This window comes from Cajanus cajan, chromosome 8 (genome assembly GCF_000230855.2).
Source record: "Cajanus cajan strain Asha chromosome 8, NIPB_CcT2T_4, whole genome shotgun sequence".
Classification (NCBI taxonomy): domain Eukaryota; kingdom Viridiplantae; phylum Streptophyta; class Magnoliopsida; order Fabales; family Fabaceae; genus Cajanus; species Cajanus cajan.
Genome location: NC_138524.1, coordinates 34,533,005 through 34,552,697, shown reverse-complemented (window position 1 = coordinate 34,552,697; position 19,693 = coordinate 34,533,005).

Here is a 19,693-nt window from a genome sequence, read left to right as displayed (position 1 = left end):
AATACTCCCCAGAGACATCTCAGCTTGCACTCTTGGGCCGAATTCCCAGTGAAAGCTATCAGAGCAAGATCAGCAAGATTCCCCAATGGAAGCATGATCATCCAAACAAAATATCCGAGTCAAAGGACTTAGACTTCCTCAGTGGAAGATAGCTTTCCAACTCGAGCGACGAGTGAAGCTAAGCCTCAAGAGGCTTTCTAAATAATACTCTAGGATACATAAGATCCTCAATCCCCATTCGCCTACTCAGAGGCACTCCTTCAAAAAGAGAAAATCCGAAAAGATCAATAACCATTCCCCAAGCGGAATTCGGTATTCAGCCAAACACCGAACGTCAAGATAATCCGCCTAACAGAAGAGGCCAATCAAGATCAATACGACAGAATCCCCCAGCGGATAACAGCCTACGCAGAGGCAACAAAACCAGAAAATCAAAAAAGTCACCCGAATAAGGATAACCGGGATACTCCACCAACGTCGAAATGACGTCAGCCAATCATAAGGCATCGCTCACCTCAGAAAGAGCATCTTTGTGTCTGCATCCCCAAGGAATCAGAATTTCCCCAGTGGGCACCAACTACGCAATGGAAAGTTGGGACACAAGAACCTATGAGTAACTGCACATCCCCTAGACGGATCCCTGCGTTATCCAGCCCTCAGCGGCACCGAAATCAAAAACAACCGTCGAAGCAGCATCGTGGACTGTGGAAACAAAATCATCACAAATCCCTGGAGAGGGCAAACTCACGCTACCAAAGTGACCAGAAGCACGGAGGTATGCAACCCTGGGGAGGGCAAATCGCAGACCCTGGAGAGGGCAAACTCAAGCTGCCAAGGTGATCAGAAACACCGAGGTATGCACGAGCCTGGAGAGGCAACGACTAATACTCAGCTACCGACATCGTCAGAAACACGGAGGTATGCAGCTGCCAACGTCGTCAGAAACACGGAGGCATGCAGACCCTGGAGAGGGCAAACTCACGCTACCGAGGCCGTCAGAAACACCGAGGTATGCACGAGCCTGGAGAGGCGACGACTAATACTCAGCTACCGACGTCGTTAGAAACACGGAGGTATGCAGCTGCCAACGTCGTCAGAAACACGGAGGCATGCAGACCTTGGAGAGGGCAAACTCACGCTACCGAGGTCGTCAGAAACACCGAGGTATGCACGAGCCTGGAGAGGCGACGACTAATACTCAGCTACCGACGTCGTCAGAAACACGGAGGTATGCAGCTACCAACGTCGTCAGAAACACGGAGGCATGCAGACCCTGGAGAGGGCAAACTCACGCTACCGAGGTCGTCAGAAACACCGAGGTATGCACGAGCCTGGAGAGGCGACGACTAATACTCAGCTACCGACGTCGTCAGAAACACGGAGGTATGCAACTGCCAACGTCGTCAGAAACACGGAGGCATGCAGACCCTGGAGAGGGCAAACTCACGCTACCGAGGTCGTCAGAAACACCGAGGTATGCACAAGCCTGGAGAGGCGACGACTAATACTCAGCTACCGACGTCGTCAGAAACACGGAGGTATGCAGCTGCCAACGTCGTCAGAAACACGGAGGCATGCAGACCCTGGAGAGGGCAAACTCACGCTACCGAGGTCGTCAGAAACACCGAGGTATGCACGAGCCTGGAGAGGCGACGACTAATACTCAGCTACCGACGTCGTCAGAAACACGGAGGTATGCAGCTGCCAACGTCGTCAGAAACACGGAGGCATGCAGACCCTGGAGAGGGCAAACTCACGCTACCGAGGTCGTCAGAAACACCGAGGTATGCACGAGCCTGGAGAGGCGACGACTAATTCTCAGCTACCGACGTCGTCAGAAACACGGAGGTATGCAACTGCCAACGTCGTCAGAAACACGGAGGCATGCAGACCCTGGAGAGGGCAAACTCACGCTACCGAGGTCGTCAGAAACACCGAGGTATGCACGAGCCTGGAGAGGCGACGACTAATACTCAGCTACCGACGTCGTCAGAAACACGGAGGTATGCAGCTGCCAACGTCGTCAGAAACACGGAGGCATGCAGACCCTGGAGAGGGCAAACTCACGCTACCGAGGTCGTCAGAAACACCGAGGTATGCACGAGCCTGGAGAGGCGACGACTAATACTCACCCTGGAGAGGGCAAACTCAACCAAGAGAGGCTACTCAACAATTTTCCCACCTGAAGACACTACAAGTCGGAAGGATGGCTTACTCCCCGGACAATTGGGTCAACTCCTTTACTTGTCAACCGGTACACCAAAAAAGTCGTTCGACTAAGTAAAGGGGGGGCAGCTGTAGACCCCTAAAATTTTCCGGGTCGGAAATAAGACTCAAAGACTCTCGACGACCGAAGGAAAGTCAGCCGGAAGGACTCCTGGAAAACCCTAGGATGATTCTTTGTAGGTCTAGAAGTCTTAGAGTAGCTTAGAATAAGGGTGTGTGAGGATTGGAGCTCAATACGCCCTCCTAGAGGTTCAGTACGGCCGTACTGAGCCATTTGAACTACAATACGGCCATAATGAAATCAATACGGCCGTACTGAAGTTTTTGAACTTCAGTACGGCCGTACTGAATTCAGTACGCCCGTACTGTAGTTCAAAAACTCAGTACAGGCCGTATTGACTCCTTAGGCCGTACTGCGCCTCAATCCTATAAATAGGACGTCATTGGCTCGTCCTTCCACACATTTGGAGCATTTCTCCACCCTCTTGCTGAGTATTCTTGGGTTTTTTAGCTATTCTCTGCCCTAGAAATCTCTCCGAGAGCTGATCCGACTAAGTTCTTGAGTTCGTGAGCCTTTAGCTTGAGACTCGAACAAGTCGAAGGGAAATCTCTTTGATTTCCATAGTTAATATTTATTTTTAGGGAAAGGAGCGAGCGAACGTGTAGTGGGAAGGAGCGCCAAAAAGCCTCCTAACTCCTTTTTGAATATATAAAAGCCCGCTTCAAAGGTTTCTTTCCAAATCCTTTCTTTTACCGCTTTCATTTATCGCTTTTTGATTGTTGCATTGCACGTTTAAAGCTTTCATCATGTAGATAGTTTACTTATAATCGTTCTAATAAATAGGGGTAGTTTAGTAATTTTACGCTATTATTTATGAAATAATCCGTCATAGGGAACCCGAAAGGGGCGTTGTGGGGTGCTAACACCTTCCCCACACGTAATCGACTCCCTTACCCAACTCTGGTTGTAATGGCCAAAGTTGATTTGCGAAAATCAATTGCCTTATGTCTTTTTCCAATGTTTTGAGTAAAACATTGGTGGCGACTCCAAGAACCCCTTTTTGCGAAAACCACTAATCCATGGAGGGTCCCGTTTGGGATTAATACGGATTGGTGAGAATCATTTAACAAAATTGTTAGTTCGATAAGGTCTCAGTTTGAGAATAAGTCGTTCTAACAATCCATCATTTTTCAAAACTAAAAAGAGTCCAACCATCGTCGCGAATGCCAATGTCCGTTTCGGCGGGTGGCGACAGCAAGATGAAGTAATGGGGAATTCCCATCTATGAGAACCTAGCACACTGCAGGATCCTTGGGTATTTCAACGTTAAAGAGGTCATTTACCCTAGACTGATAAAGATTTTCTACGAGTCCTTGAAGGCCTCTCAAGGATTCTTCGAAGGAACCGTACTTGGAGTGACGGTCAGAGTCTCCCCCACCACCATCGCACAAGCCATTGGGTGCGAGAAAGCTGGCAACGTCTACCACAAGGGGTGGATGTATGATGTTGGTGGTCTAACCCAATTGACCAAGGTCCTTCACAAGGAAGGTGAACAAGGACCTATAGCCTACAATAAGTTTGATGACAAGGCTAAGATCTATCAGCAGATTCTGAACAAGTCGATCCTTCACAAGATGGGTGCCAAGGACAGTATCTCAGACTTGCACAAATTCTGCTTGTTCCAAATGATGACTGGAACTGCCTTCAACCTACCTCAAACGCTCTTTCAACACTAGATATGGCATGATTTTATCACTAACACCTTCCCCACATGTGACCAACCCCAAAACCTAACTCTAGCTATAAAGTCCAAAGTCGAATTTGTGAAAACACTTTTCTTTTAACGATGTTTTGTGTAAAATATCGATGGAGACTCCTTCAAACCATTTTTCAAAACCATTAGTCAGAGGATTAGTTTGATCTTCGAGCAATGCAAAGTTGATGAGATTTTCAAACGAAGGTTCAAACCATTTGTTGGCATCTGTTGGAGTTCTTCGGGTTTTGACAAGGGTTTATCGTTGATTCTAAAAACAAAACGGACATCTCAAAAGACCTACTCATAGAGGGTTCTAACCAGTGAAAGGTTTTGACCAATAAGGAGTTGTGTGAAGTGTGACCCTATGAAGTGTCATGTAGTGGAGTTGTTGAGACGTCAAATTTGAGGGGTGTTAGATTGATCAAAAGAAGAAAAAGAATGATGACAATCTCATTTAGAAAAGAATCACCAAGAAGAGAGACATCCAAAAATGTTGTGAAATGTTATGAATGTAATAAGCTAGGACATTATAAATCAAAATGAAATCCACTCAAGAAAAATGGGAGAAAAGGAGGGAAGAAAGCCATGATGGTCACCTAGGATGACTCAAAAGAATCATCTTTTGATGGTGAAGAAGAACAAACAAAAAAAAATCTTTGTCTAATGGTAGACTCAAACAAAGAGTGAGTATGTGAATAAAATTCTGAGATGTTTGAAAATGATTAAAAAAATGTCATTTTCTTTTGATAATCTTTTGAAAGATTCAAACCTACTAGCTCATAAATGTACCTATCTTAAAAAATAACTTTTAATTACTCAGAAGGAAAATGAAAAAGTCTCCTTAGACAATGAAATTTTGAACAAAAGAAATTTGGAAAAACTAATTGGTGATCAAAAGCATTTCCAAGATAGAGTAGGGTTAGGATTCAAGGAAGAAAATAAAAAGGTTGCTTATTATCAACCAGGATTTAGAAAAGTCAAGAAAAGATATTCCAACTATAAAAAATGGGTACATGATGCTTCTAAATGTTAGTGGAGAAGAAATATGGTTAGAAGAAAGGTTACTAACAGAGAGGACCTAATAAAGTGTGGGTACCTAAATATCTTTTAATTTCTAATGTAGGAATGTCTCATGCACAAAATCAAGAGAGGGCAATGGTACTTAAACAATGGATGTTCAAGGCATATGACATGAGATAAACCAAATTCCTAACTCTTAAGAATAAGTCAAATAGAGGTTTTGTCATATTTTAAGACAATATAAAAGCAACAATAAAAAGCATCAAAGAAATAGGTAACATGAAATATGCTAAGATAGACAAAGTTTATTATGTGAAAAGGTTGAAGTGTAAACTTCTAAGCATTGATCAACTATATGATAGTGGCTATGAGGTTATAGTTGAACATAGAAAATAATCTTTATAGTGTACATTTAGACGATATACTTGATCATCCATGTGTTGCAATGATTGCAAGCGATAAATGGTTGTGGCATAAAAGAGTAGGACACATAAATATGGAAACCTTGTCAAAGTTATCTAATCTAGACCTTGTTAGAGGATTGCCAAATATTAGATATAAGAAATATAAAGTATGTGAAGTCTTTACAAAAGGAAAACAAACAAAATCAATTTTTCAACCTAAGAAATGTGTCTTCTCAAAGAGCTCTTGAACTACTTCACATTGATTTATTTGGTCCAACAAAAAATTTAGCCTTGGAGGAAAGAAATATGGTTTTTTTATTGTTGACAATTTCTCAAAGTATACTTAGGTTCTGTTTCTTACACACAAAGATGAATCTTTTCAAGCTTTCAAAAATTTTTAGTAAGAAAGTACAAAATGAAAAGGATTTGAAATTTGTCTCTATGATAAGTGATCATGGTGATGAATTTGAAAATATTTTATTTAAAAGTTTTTGTGAAGATAAATGTATCAATCACAACTTCTTATGTCCTAAACCACCACAACAAAATAAAGTTGTAGAAAGAAAGAATATATCACTTCAAGAAATGATTATAACCCTACTATCAGAAGCAAGAATTCATAACTATTTTTTGGATGAAGTTGTGAGTACAACTTGCTATATATTACACAAATCAACACTAAGAAGGATCCTTACTAAAACTCATTTTGAGTGGAAAAAAAAGAAGCCTAGTATCTCATATTTTCATGTTTTTGAATGTACATGTTGCATTCTAAATACACAAAGACAATCAGGGAAAGTTTGATGAAAAATCTGATAAGGTAATATTTCTAGGATATTCTTGAACATCTATGGCATACAGGATCTATAATTTGAAAACTTAATTTTTTGAGGAAAGTAGGAATGTTATGTTTGATTAAAAAGATAATACACATAATCTAAAAAAGATCATAGATTTAGAAGAAGAACTAGAAAAATTAAAGGTACATTAGTGATGGCAAAGCTAGGTAAAGTAATTGGAGATCTTCCCTTAGCCTTGCTCCAACTCCTCGATCTTCTCCTTGTGGTGAATTTTGGACGTGAAAATCTAGAAAAGATGAAGGACTCGAGGAAATATGAATGAAGCACCAATGCCAAAGGAGCACAGGATTGCTCACAAAGTTCTTATCCTAGAAGTCTTCTAGGAACCCTAAGAACTAGGCATGAGAAAAGGACTATTGAGAGAGAATTTTTTTGAGAAAAATAATCTGAAATCTCATATATCCAAAGTGTTTAGAAATCTGAAGGAGAATGACATTTATAGGCTAGAAGACTTGGCATAGTTAGCGCCATTCACAAGCTAGGCTTTGGCACCAAGAATAAGAATTCAAAGGGTATTTGAATTCAAATTCTAGGTCACCCATGTGCTTCACCATGAATTTAGGTTCAACCATGCAGCTAAGTTTCATTTAGAAGGCATTTAAGGTGGATTTGGGGTGTCACATGTGCAGCCACCATTGGCTTAAAACATGTGACCCAAATTCAACTTAAATTGCTTCTAAATGAAACCTAGATTTAGCCATTCTTGCCTACTTTAGTATTCCCTCTAATTTCCTACTCTAAAGTCCTAAATACAATGGCCAATCAAATATAAACAATAAAAATAATAAAATAAGCAAAATGAGTCCAATATTGGGTACCAAAATACCCAAGGCCCATAAAGCCCAAAAACAGGCCCACTAAGCCTAGGGTCTAAAAATCTAATCTAGATGGCCCAGAAATACAAGACAAAAACATGTAAATACTACACTACAAAGATAAGTACAAATAAGGTGGATCATTGTAAAGCCCATGTGAAGAGTACCTTGGACCCACCAAGCCCATTGGGCCCACTAAGCTTTGAAGTAGTCAAATCTTCCTGTAATTTCCTGGTCATGACTCTAGTGGTTGGACCCTTGGTCCATGCTCTTCCATAATCCCCTCCTTCTTGAAGAGGATTCTTCCTCGAATCTATAGGCTCTTCCTCATCATCACTAGCTCTTACAAAAGGTTTTAAATCATTAACATTAAAAGTAGGGCTAATACCATAATCACCCGGGAGATCTAACTTGTAAGCATTATCATTAATAAGTTGGAGGGCTTGAAAGGGTCCATCTCCTCGGAGACTGAGTTTAGACTTTCTTTTTTGTGGAATCCGCTCTTTTCGCAAATGAAGCGAAAACCAATCTTTTTCCTCGAAGTTCATATTCTTTTTGCCTTTATTATTGTATTTTGCACATCTTTCATATTGTTGTTGTATTTGCATTTTAATCCTCTCATGTATTTTTTTAATAAATTCAGCTCTTGATGCCCCTTCTTTATGAATAAAATGATTTACATCAAGAAAGGGTATCAAGTCCATAGGTGTAAGAGGATTAAAACCATACACAACTTCAAAAGGAGAGATATTGGTAGTCTTATGGACTATCCTATTATAGAAAACTCAATGCGAGGAAAATACTCATCCCAAGATTTGAGATTTCCTTTAAGGATTGCCCTAAGCATGGTAGATAGAGATCTATTAACTACCTCTATCTATCCATCAGTTTGAGGATGACAAGTGGTAGAGAAAAGTAATTTGGTTCCTTGCCTTCACCATAAAACTTTCCAAAAATGCCTTAGGAACTTAGTATCTCCATTAAACATTATGGTCTTAGGAAGTCCATGAAGTTTAACCACAACTCTAAAGAAGAGTTTTGCAATGTTGCTAGAATTATCTACCATGTGGCATGGAATAAAATGTGCCATCTTGCTAAACCTATCCACAACCCAAAAGATAGAGTCCATTCCCCTTTGGGTTCTAGGTAAAACTAGCACAAAGTCCATGCTAACCCAAGGGGAAGAAGCAACAGGTAAAGGTGTGTAAGTTCCATGAGGCATTATTTTAGACTTAGCTTGTAAACAAGTTATGCATATAACACAATGTCTTTGGACCTCTTTTCTCATATGGGGCCAGAAAAATTTCTCTTTAAGCAAATTTAGAGTCGTATCAACCCCAAAATGCCCCATGAGACCACCTTCATGGCTTTCTTTTGCTAACAGTTTTCTCATGGATCTGTGGGGTATACATATTTTCCCTTCTTTGTACAAATACCCCTCATCCAGATAAAAATCATTAACAACCTTTTGTTGACAAGAAGAATAAATAGATGCAAAGTCTAGATCTTTCTCATACATTTCCTTGATATTATCTAATCCTAAAATTTGAGTTCTAAGGGTAACAAGCAAGGTGTGCCTTCGTGACAAGGCATCAGCCACCATATTAGCTTTTCCCTTCTTAAATTTGATAATATAAGGAAATTGTTCAAGAAATTTTAACCACTTTGCATGTCTCTTGTTTAATTTACCTTGGCCCCTCAAATACTTTAGTGATTCATGATCACTGTGTATACAAACTCTTCAGACACTAGGTAGTGTTCCCAAGTTTGGAGACCAAAGCATACAAGTCCTTGTCATAGGTGGGATAATTAAGGGAGACACCTTTTAGTTTTTCACTAAAATAGGCAATTAGGTGTCCTTCTTGCAACAATACAGTACCTATGCCAATTCTAGATGCATCACATTCTAGCTCAAAAGTTTTAGAAAAATCAGGTAGAGCTAATATAGGTGCATTTGTGAGTTTATCTTTTAAAGTTTGAAATGCTTGGTCTTGTTTTGCACCCCATTCAAAAGGAATATCCTTCTTGACAAGTTCATTTAGAGGTGAAGCAATGATGGAGAAGTTAGGAACAAAGCGTCTATAAAAACTTGCAAGTCCATGAAAACTCCTAACTTCACCAAGCATTTATCCACATGGACCCCATTTTTTGCTAACAACATACCCTAGGAAAACCACATGGTCAATACAAAAAGTGCATTTATCTACATTAGCAAACAATTAGTTTTTCCTAAGAATCAAAAGAACTTGTCTAAGATGTCCTAAATGATTATCTTGACTCCTAATATATATTAATATGTCATCAAAATAGACAACTACAAACTTCCCAATACACTCTCTTAAGATGTGATTCATAAGCCTCATGAATATACTTGGTGCATTTGTTAACCCAAAGGGCATGACCAACCACTCATATAAACCAAACTTAGTCTTAAAAGCAATTTTCCACTCATCACCTTCTTTTATTCGTATTTGGTGATATCCACTCTTAATATCTATTTTGGAAAATATGGTAGCACTATATAATTCATCAAGCATATCATCAAGTCTTGGGATAGGGTGCCTATACTTGATAGTAATGTTATTAATAGCCCTACAATTACAACACATTCTCTATTTTCCATCTTTCTTAGGGACTAACAATACAGGTACAACACATGGACTTAAAATCTTTTGCACCCATCCCTTATCCAACAACTCTTGAAATTGGTTTTCTATTTCTTTTGTTTCTTGGGGATTGGTCCTATAGGTTGTCCTATTTGGTAGGCTTGCCCTTGGCACAAAATCAATTTACCCCTAAAAGGTGGAAGGCCTTTTGGACCCTCACTAGGGAATACATCACCAAACTCTTTTAAAAGGTTTTCAACCTCATGTGGTAGAAAACTTGGTTCAAGGGATAAGTTATGACAATTTAACACACTTCTACAAAGAAAAAGATAAAAAGGTTGTTCAATAAGAAGAGTTTTCTTGATATGATTTTCTTGTTGAAGACCTTCTAAAAAATAAGTGTCATTCACTTCTTCCTTTTCTTCTTTGAAGATTTGTTTTCTTTTTTTTATTTATTTATCTTTCTTTTCTTCTTTTTTTTTCATCTTCTTTTTTTCTTCTCTTTTCAATTTCATTTGTACTTGATCTTCTATCACCTTAGAAGGAGATAAAGGATGAAGTACAAATTTCTTTTCCTTGTGAGTGAAGGTAATTTCATTAGTAAAATCATTATGCATAGTTTTCTTATCAAATTGTCATGGTCTTCCTAACAAAATGTGGCAAGCTTCCATAGGCACTGTGTCACATATCGCTTGATCTTCATAGTTGCCTATTGAAAACTTGACCTCCACTTATTTATCCACTATTATATCCCCGTCTTCATTTATCCAATGAAGTTAATATAGTTTTAGATGGGGAATTGCAATTAGGTTTAACTTCTCAACCAACCTAGTGCTACAATAATTGTAGCATGACCCATTGTCCACAATGAGAGAACAAGCATTATCTAAAATTTTGCATCTTGTGTGAAAAATGTTCTCCCTTTGTGAAATGTGTTGATCACTAGGTTGACTTCCTAAAAGTCACCTAATCATGAGTAATTGACCATCATAAGGATAAGCATTTTCAATTTCATGGTCTTCATCACTATATTCACTTTCACTTGAAGTAGTAGAACTAGATTCATCATGACTACTATAAATGTCTTGTCCTCTTAAAATCATCATCTTTTTATTAGGACATTGTAAGGCAATGTGTCCTCCTCCAAGACATTTAAAACATTTGGTATCACTAGTTCTATTGCTTGAAGTGGAAGTGTTTTTCTCTTTTTCTTTTTCTTTTTCAAGATTCTTGGAGGGTTCCAATTTATCGTTAAATTTTGAAAAATTTCCCTCCCTCTTGTAATCTATCTTAATATAAGAGTTAGATTGAGTTTTATCTTTCTTGAAAGAACCCCTCAAATGTTGTTGTTCCACCCTTATACAAAGTTGGACCAAATCATCAAGGTTCCTATAAGGGAGTAACTCAACTCTATCTCTTATATCAAAATTAAAACCACTCAAGAATCTTACTATGGTCAATCTTTCTTCCTCCATTATCCCAACTCTCATCAAATAAAGCTCCATTTTTTGTCTATATTCCTCCATACTCATGTTCTTTTGTTGGAGTCTTTGGAGCTTATCCATAAGCTCCCTACTATAATAAGAAGGAATATGACTTCTTCTCATAACACTCCTTAGGTCATTCCAATATTGTATGGGTGGGTCATTGTGAAGTCTTCTTTCTCTAACTAGAGTTGTCTATCAATACATAACTTGTCCTTGGAAAGCTAAGGTGTTGGAATAGACTTGGTGAAGTGATTGTTGTTCTTCCTCAAGCTCAATCCATACGTCTAATCTAGCTTAGAGGTTTTCTAATGGTGAAAATGGCAGAAGCAAAGCAAGCTCCAAAGCTTGTTAGAAATCACTCTTGTGGTTCGGTTCTTCTTGAAGGAGAAGAAGAAGTGAGAAATCAAGGCACAAAGGAGAAAGTCCTCTGTGAAGGTTCCTAAGGGAGAGAGTTTCTCCATGGTTTTAGGCTCTTGGAAGAGATAATTTTGAGAGAAAATTCTGATTCATAACATCCAAAAGTATGTACAAATGATAGGTTTAGGAATTTATAGAAGTAGGTAGCTTGTGGAGCAAGCTAAGCTTAACCATAGTTCAAGTAAACCATGGTTGGCTTAGCTTGACCGTCCATCTTAGTTTAGGAGGCTTGTGGAGCAAGCTTCTATCTTAGCACTACAAGAAAATTCGTTATTACAGACGGCCAAAATCCGTGGGAAATGCCAAAAATTCGTGGGTAATAGTGCATTTCCGACGGATTTTCCCACGGATTTATCCGTGGGTAATTACCCACGGATATATCCGTGGGAAATTTCCCACGGATTTATCTGTGGAAAATTACTCTGAAGGAATTTTTCGTCGAAAATTATAATTTTTTTTTATTTTAATAAATTTATTAATGTAACAACCCTCATATTTGACCTCTCAAGGGTTCTATTTCACGATATTTCATTGTTTAGCGTGTTTTATCCTTACTTGTGCAATTTCTGGGAAACTTCCCAGAAGGTCACCCATCCCAGTACTACTCCAACTCAAGCACGCTTAACTGTGAAGTTCTGATGAGTAAGCTACCGAAATGTATATGTATGTTGTCAGTATAACTTGTACAAATTAATTCATTTAAGTCATCCTCAAATATACAATCTCATATTTGTACTATAATAATAATATATAATAATTTTATATTACAAATAATAATTAATAATAATAATAATAATATATTTAATTATTATTTATTTATATCTACTTACTTTTATAAGTAATATCTACTTATTTTTATTTAAAATTATAATTTAAATTATTTAATTTTATAATTTATAATGATAATATAATTTATAAAATTATAAAGATTTATTTATTACATACTTATAAATTAAATTTTAATATTTTAAATAAATTATTAATTAATTTAATATATTTATTTACCTTAAATCAAACATATAAAATTCAGAAATCAATAAAATGTAAATTTAAGAAATTACTAAAACTTAAAGAGAGATTTTTAAATTAATCAATTATTAGGAACAAAAATAATTATTGTGTAATTATTTTAACTTTAATGTTTTAAGTTTTAAATAAAGAAGATTTAATCTAGAAAAAATTCCATTAACCCCTACTTGAAGTTTTTCTCAATAACGTCATACGTATATCTCTTCTCAAATTTTTAAGTGAGTATTAATTTTCTTATTTATTTATTTAAGTGGCACATAAAGATAATACTATTTATATACTAATAAGAGAAAATAATTTATTAATACAAATATCATTAATTAAATGAGATTTGATCTCTTATTTCATTATTTCAACTTTTTTGAAATTTATTTTAAATATCATGCACACTATGATTTAAAAAATATATTAAATTTAATTAATAATTTTGAAAATAAATTGAAAAAAATCTTATTTTCAAAATTGAAGATCAATGAAAGTTTTCATGAAAATGACATGCATAGTATTGGATGTAATTTAGAAATAAATGATAGATACATATATATGATATTTGCAGAACATAATTTAACTTTTTTTTCCCCTTATTTAATTAATAACGTTATTTTCAAAGAGATGAGTAATTTTTAATAATTAAAGAAAAGATATGGTATTCTTAAATTTGGACGTCATGTGTTGGTATTTTAAGTATAAAAAAAACACATTTATGCTAATTAGTTTATAATTTATAATAACCTAAACATATAATTATATATAGGTAATATAATATAAGTCATACCTCACACACTTTGATTTATATTTATCTTATTTATATTTTGAAAACACCCATATAATAATGAAAATATTATATAGTGCATTGTTGTGTGTATCGATGCGATTAGGATTGGTTGCATTTGAAAAATAATTGGCTTAAATTTTATTTAATAATTTCAGACGGATTTAAATCCGTGGGAAATTCTGTTCAGAAATTTCAGACGGATTTAAATCCGTGGGAAACTCTGTTCAGAAATTTCAGACGGATTTAAATCCGTGGGAAATTCTATTCAAAAATTTCAGACGGATTTAAATCCGTGGGAAACTCTGTTCAGAAATTTTAGACGGGTTTAAATCCGTGGGAAACTCTGTTCAGAAATTTCAGACGGATTTAAATCCGTGGGAAATTCTGTTCAGGAATTTCAGATGGATTTAAATTCGTGGGAAATTCTGTTCAGGAATTTTAGACGGATTTAAATCCGTGGGAAATTCTATTCAGAAATTTCAGACGGATTTAAATCCGTGGGAAATTTCGTCAGAAATTTCAGACGAATTTAAATCCATCGGAAATTCCGTCGGAAATTTCCAACGGGTCTAAATCCGTGGGAAATTTCCGACGGATTTTTGCCCGTGGGAAATTATCCGTGGGAAATTTAACTTTTTCTTGTAGTGTAGCTTGCTTGGGAAGCAAGCTAAGTTGGAAGCTTGTAGCACAAGCTTCCCCAAGGTGCTAAGAGAGACAAACAAATTCGGCCAAGGAGAAAGGGTTGGTGGCCATGGGCTTGGTTCCATACTAAGTCCAATCCAAAAATCATGGAATTGGTTTAGTTAGGTTCACCAAATGATGGTGAGACCTAGCTAAATCAATTCCTTGAAAAATATGGAACAAAACAAGCCCAATATGTAAAATTTGGCCTAGGCCCAACTCTGGCCCATTTGCTAGTTACACCTACACACCTTGCTAATTGTCACCTCACTTCTACTACTACTACTGAAAAAGTAAAAATGAATGACCTTTAATACAAGGTCAAATGGAGTAAAAGTCTCCAAAGAACCTACTCTAAATTCACAATACAATGGTCTATAAAAAGGAAACAAAGTGCCTCACAAATACAAAGGCAAAATAAACCTATACAAGTAACTACTATATTTACAAACATATGAAAGGTCTTTAAAATCATCTCATTCCTCTTGGTTCCTTTAATGTATCACCTCTTGGTCTCCTTAGCCTTGGCATGTTTCCATTATAAGGTGGCTAAGGGAACTTGTCATTCTTCCCCTACTTGGTGACAAGTAAAAATTTGTTCCACTTTCATTTCCCAATCCAAGTAAGCATCTACATCCTCTTTGCCATGAAAAAAAGGGAGATCAACTCTTGATTCTCTTACCTTTGGTTCTTTTATAACTCTCCTAGGAGTAGGTTGATAATATTCATCCAAATTCATGTTACCTACCTCTTCAAGGCTTGTGGAATTATGGGAACTTTTACTACTTTTCTTTTTGTTTATTTTTGCTAAAAGTTTTTCTCTTGTTGTTTAACCATGCGAATTTCTTCCTTTAGAATAGCAAGTTGTGCTTCTCTTTGAATTCTTTCTTCTTCTTTAGTTAGCACTTCTTGTTTCTTCCATAGTTTTAGTACCTTAAGCTCTTGAGCAAGATGAGAAAAACTTTTTGGAGAGCTTGAGTCACTACCACTTAGGGAATGTTTACTCATAGTTAAACTTGAAGAAGAATTTACTATGCAATGCAAAAGAAATTTGATTTTGTTTTTGGTGGAGCAAAACTAAACACTTAGAGGTCTAAGTATACAAATTGCACTATCGAGGGAGGTGAGCTACAAAGAGCCACTTAATAACCAAGTCTTTTCAAGTGAAGATTTGGGCCAGTCAAGGCCCAATGGGCCCGATGGGCCTGGAAGGCCCAATTTGTTATTCACATGGGCCACACCTTGAGATAGCCATTTTCTTCTATTTGTATATATTATATTAGTATAGGTTTCATATGTTTTGGTCTTGTATTTTGGACCACATAAAGTAGCATTTTTGGGCCATAGGCTTATTGGGCCTAATTTTGGGCTTCATGGGCCTTTGGGTTTTTGGTACCCAATATTAGGCTCATTTTGTTTCTTTTACTATTTCCTTTTATTTGTATATGTATGGCCATTGTATTTAGGCCATTAGATTAGGAATATTGGAGGAATACTTAATAAGGCAAAATTAGCTTAAATTAGGTTTCATTTAGCATGCATTTAAGTTGAATTTGAGTCACATGTTTTAGCCAAGGGTGGCTGCACATGTGCACACTCAAATGCATCTTAAATTCACTCCAAATGAAGCTTAATTAACCATGATTCACGTTCAGTACATGGCAGCCCAAAGAATTTGAATTCAAAATTCAAATTCTTGGCGCCAAAGTTCAAATTTGAACTTGGTGCCACTTTGGCTTGGCTAGTTGTCTATTTAAGTCTCTTCCTTCACATTTGTAAACACTTTGAATCATAATAGAGATTTCTGAACCTTCATTCAGCCAAAAAGTCTCTCTCAAAGGTTCATAGCCTTAGCCTTAGGAATCCTAAATTCTAGGCTTAGTCCATGGGCTTTCATTTGAGTTTCTAGCTAGGATACTTGCATCTTAGCTTAGGAATTCTTCCATATTTGATCTCCATTCTACATTCAAGTCCAGAATTCATTATCAAGGAAGAAAGATCCGTGAGCTTGGAGGAGGCAAGGGAAGATCAAGCTTCACTTCACCTACCTACTTCCATCACCAGTTTTAAAATAAAAACTGGTACTGCATGTCAAATTATAAAATTCTAAAATTTTAATTATGAAAATTTTAGTGTCTTATCTTTCTAACAAAATTAACCCCATGCCATTTGGTGATCTAGAGCTCAAGTTATGCAGTAGTTATTGTTTCGTGTCTAAGAGAGGATGTGTAATCTGTTACAGGAAGGATTTACCAATTTTAAAATAAAAACTTGTACTGCATGTCAAATTATAAAATTCTAAAATTTTATTTATGAAAATTTTAGTGTCTTAGCTTTCTAACAAAATTAACCACAGGCTATTTAAAGTTCTATAGCACAAGTTATGCAGTAGTTATTGTTTGGTGTCAAAGAGACGATGTGTAATCTGTTACAAGAAGGATTGACCAATTTTAAAATAAAAACTGGCACTGCATGTCAAACTATAAATTTCTAAAATTTTAATTATGAAAAGTTTAGTGTCTTAGATTTCTAACAAAATTAACCCCATATTATTTGGAGATCTAAAGCTCAAGTTATGCAGTAGTTACTATTTGGTGTCTAAGAGAGGATGTGTAATCTGTTACAGCAAGGATTGACCAAATTTAAAATAAAAACGGGTACTGCATGTCAAACTATAAAATTCTGAAATTCTAATTATGAAAATTTTAGTGTCTTATCTTTCTAACAAAATTAACCCCATGCTATTTGGAGATCTAGAGCTCAAGTTATGCACTAGTTACTGTTTAGTGCCTAAGTGAGGATGTGTAATCTGTTACAGCCATGATTGACCTGTTTTAAAATAAAATCTTGTACTGCATGTCAACTATAAAATTATAAAATTTTAATTATGAAAATTTTAGTGTCTTATCTTTCTAACAAAATTAACCCCATGCTATTTGGGGATCTAGAGCACAAGTTATGCAGTAGTTAATGTTTCGTGTCTAAGAGAGGATGTGTAATCTATTACAGGAAGGATTTACCAATTTTAAAATAAAAACTTGTACTGCATGTCAAACTATAAAATTCTAAAATTTTAATTATGAAAATTTTAGTGTCTTAGCTTTCTAACAAAGTTAACCCCATGTTATTTGGAAATCTAGAGCTCAAGTTATGCAGTAGTTATTGTTTGGTGTCTAAGAAAGGATGTGTAATCTGTTACAGCAAGGATTGACCAATTTTAAAATAAAAATTGGTGCTGCATGTCAAACTATAAAATTATAAAATTTTAATTATGAAATGTTTAGTGTCTTAGATTTCTAACAAAATTAACCCCATGTTATTTGGAGATCTAGAGCTCAAGTTATGCAGTAGTTATTGTTTGGTGTCTAAGAGAGGATGTGTAATCTTTTACAGCAAGTATTGACCAGTTTTAAAATAAAAAATGGTACTGCATGTCAAACTATAAAATTCTAAAATTTCAATTATGAGAAGTTTAGTGTCTTATCTTTCTAACAAAATTATTCCCATGCTATTTTGGAGATCTAGAGCTCAATTTATGCAGTAGTTATTGTTTGGTGTCTAAGAGAGGATGGGTAATCTGTTACAGCCAGGATTGGCCTCTTTTAAAATAAAATCTAGTACTTCATGTCAAACTATAAAATTCTAAAAAAATTTATTATGAAAATTTTAGTGTCTTATCTTTCTAAGAAAATTAACCCCATGCTATTTGGTGATCTAGAGCTCAAGTTATGCAGTAGTTATTGTTTGGTGTCTAAGAGAGAATGTGTAAACTGTTACAACAAGGATTTACCAAATTTAAAATAAAATTTGGTACTGCGTGTCAAACAATAAAATTCTAAAATTTTAATTATGAAAATTTTAGTGTCTTATCTTTCTAACAAATTTAACCCCAAGCTATTTGAAGTTCTATAGCACAAGTTATGCAGTAGCTATTGTTTGGTGTCTAAGAGACGATGTGTAATCTGTTACATGAAGGATTGACCAATTTTAAAATAAAAACTTGTATTGCGTGTCAAACTAAAAGTTTCAAAAAATTCAATGATGAAAGTTTTAGTGTCTTATCTTTCTAACAAAATTAACCCCATGTTATTTGGAGATCTAGAGCTCAAGTTATGCAGTAGTTACTATTTGGTATCTAAGAGAGGATGTGTAATCTTTTACAGCAAGGATTGACCAGTTTTAAAATAAAAAATGGTACTGCACGTCAAACTATAAAATTCTAAAATTTCAATTATGAGAATTTTAGTGTCTTATCTTTCTAACAAAATTATTCCCATGATATTTTGGAGATCTAGAGCTCAAGTTATGCAGTAGTTACTGTTTGGTGTCTAAGAGAGGATGTGTAATCTGTTATAGCCAGGATTGACCTCTTTTAAAATAAAATATGGTACTTCATGTCAAACTATAAAATTCTAAAAAAATTTATTATGAAAATTTTAGTGTCTTATCTTTCTAAGAAAATTAACCCCATGCTATTTGGTGATCTAGAGCTCAAGTTATGCAGTAGTTATTGTTTGGTGTCTAATAGAGGATGTGTAATCTGTTATGGAAAGGATTGACCAATTTTAAAATAAAAATTGGTACTGCATGTCAATCTATAAAATTATAAAATTTTAATTATGAAAAGTTTAGTGTCTTAGCTTTCTAACAAATTTAACCCCATGTTATTTGGAGATCTAGAGCTCAAGTTATGCAGTAGTTACTATTTGGTGTCTAAGAGAGGATGTGTAATCTGTTACAGCAAGGATTGACCAGTTTTAAAATAAAAACTGGTACTGCATGTCAAACTATAAAATTCTAAAATTTTAATTAAGAAAGTTTTAGTGTCTTATCTTTCTAATAAAATTAACCCCATGCTATTTGGAGATCTAGAGCTCAAGTTATGCAGTAGTTATTGTTTGGTGTCTAAGAGAGGATATGTATTTTGTTACAACCAGGATTGACCTGTTTTAAAATAAAAAATGGTACTGCACGTCAAACTATAAAATTATAAAATTTTAATTATGAAAATTTTAGTGTCTTATCTTTCTAAAAAAATTAACCCCACGCTATTTTGGAGATCTAGAGCTCAAGTTACGCAGTAGTTACTATTTGGTGTCTAAGAGAGGATGTGTAATCTATTACAGCCAGGATTGACCTCTTTTAAAATAAAATATGGTACTTCATGTCAAACTATAAAATTCTAAAAAAATTTATTATGAAAATTTTAGTGTCTTATCTTTCTAAGAAAATTAACCCCATGCTATTTGGTGATCTAGAGCTCAAGTTATGCAGTAGTTATTGTTTGGTGTCTAATAGAGGATGTGTAATCTGTTATGGAAAGGATTGACCAATTTTAAAATAAAAATTGGTACTGCATGTCAATCTATAAAATTATAAAATTTTAATTATGAAAAGTTTAGTGTCTTAGCTTTCTAACAAATTTAACCCCATGTTATTTGGAGATCTAGAGCTCAAGTTATGCAGTAGTTACTATTTGGTGTCTAAGAGAGGATGTGTAATCTGTTACAGCAAGGATTGACCAATTTTAAAATAAAAATTGGTGCTGCATGTCAAACTATAAAATTATAAAATTTTAATTATGAAATGTTTAGTGTCTTAGATTTCTAACAAAAT